This window comes from Sinocyclocheilus rhinocerous, unplaced genomic scaffold, assembly GCF_001515625.1.
Source record: "Sinocyclocheilus rhinocerous isolate Xijiao unplaced genomic scaffold, SAMN03320098_v1.1 scaffold159, whole genome shotgun sequence".
Lineage (NCBI taxonomy): Eukaryota > Metazoa > Chordata > Actinopteri > Cypriniformes > Cyprinidae > Sinocyclocheilus > Sinocyclocheilus rhinocerous.
In genome coordinates this window covers 192,487-194,188 of record NW_015666558.1, presented here as the reverse complement: position 1 = coordinate 194,188, position 1,702 = coordinate 192,487, and positions in this window count along the sequence as shown.

Below are 1,702 nucleotides of genomic sequence, written 5' to 3'. Positions count from 1 at the left end.
TGGCTGCAATATAACAAAGAGTGAAAAATTTAAGGGGGTCTGAATACTTTCCGTACCCAATGTATACAGTATATATATTTTTTTTTTTTTTTTTTTTTTGCTGTATGGGACGAGTTATTTTATGCTGCTTTTTGGAGCTTGATTGTATAAATCTGCATTTAATTTCTGAGCTGTATTTTCATTCTACTTTACATTTTATGGAAGACAGAAAGCCAAACATTCTGAAAAATTGAATGTTTAAATTCTGAAATATTGCCCTCGTTTCTCCGGATCGCGACTAAAGATCCTCTCAATCCACTGAAGCAGGATTTGAAGAAAGAGAATCTGTGTTACATCAGCAATGTCTTTCCTCATACGGGCTACATCTGGAACTATGGAGCCATTCCTCAGGTTTGTGTTCTTTCAGACGTTTAGAAGTGAAGCACGCAGAATTGAAGCGTGGAAACCTCCAGGGAAAGTGTGTTTGATGCATGAGCGAGCTCAGAGAGGGAGATTTTATGCATGTTTAGATGCCAATCCAAGCAGCGCTGGAGATTGGTTTGATCAGCTCACTCACATCACATGAATGAACGGACGGATGATTTGCCGTCTTTTGCAGACGTGGGAGGATCCGGGTCACCGGGACGAAGACATCTGTGACATCGGGAATAAGCTCCAGAGCAGCGCAGAAACTCACTTACTGTAGCACAAACCTACAGTAAATATTACTCACATGATTTACTGTCTGTCGTATACAGTCTGTATTTATTGTCCCCCAAGTTTATTCACTCAAAACTGACTTGGACGATATTTAAAGCAAGAAGCACCGACTCTTGTTCTTCATAACAGGTTTCTGGACCATTTCTCTGGATCTCATCTGAAAAAAAAAAAAGATTTATTGTTATAAATAAATAAATAGTCCAGAAACCTGTATTTTATGTATATAACATCATATTTTTCTCTGCAAAACCATGCAAAAATAAATAAAAGTTACGGAAATTAGACAAAATTAGAAATATTTCTATAGTGAATATACATTTTCCATTTTTATTGGTCTGCTCATTTATTATTATTATTATTATTATTATTATTATTATAGGTGTAAGACTATATGTAAAGTATATATATACAGTATATAGTAATATTTTCTCTTCAAACTAATGGTATATATATATACACACATTTTTATAGGTAAATTTTTATAGGTATATTTTATAACTACTTTTATATTACATATGATAATATACAACATAAAATAAATTAAATAAATGTTATATTACATATATAATGATTATTGTTATAGTATATATGTCATAAAATTATGTATATATATATATATATTTGTCTAATTATATTTCATTATTTATTTCATATTTATATTATATATAATAATAATTATTGTATATAATATAATATTAAATTGATCGTTTGTAGAGTAAAAGGTGCAGTCAAATCCTGAATTGTGAGCAAATGATTCTTTTGAATCGGTTGTTTTTGATGATTCGGATTCGGTCAAACCGCTTCACACTTTGATCTGAACGATTCATTTGAATCATTCTGAATCAGAATGATCTGAAACATCTTTCTTTAGCAATCATGCTTGCCTTTAGAGCTCCAGGAGTTTCAGCGTTCTGTAAGCGTGTTCTTCACATGTTTGCATCAGGTCTGATGGATCTCAGGATCCGTGTGAAGGTGTTGGGGACCGAAGGAGAAACCGACGAAA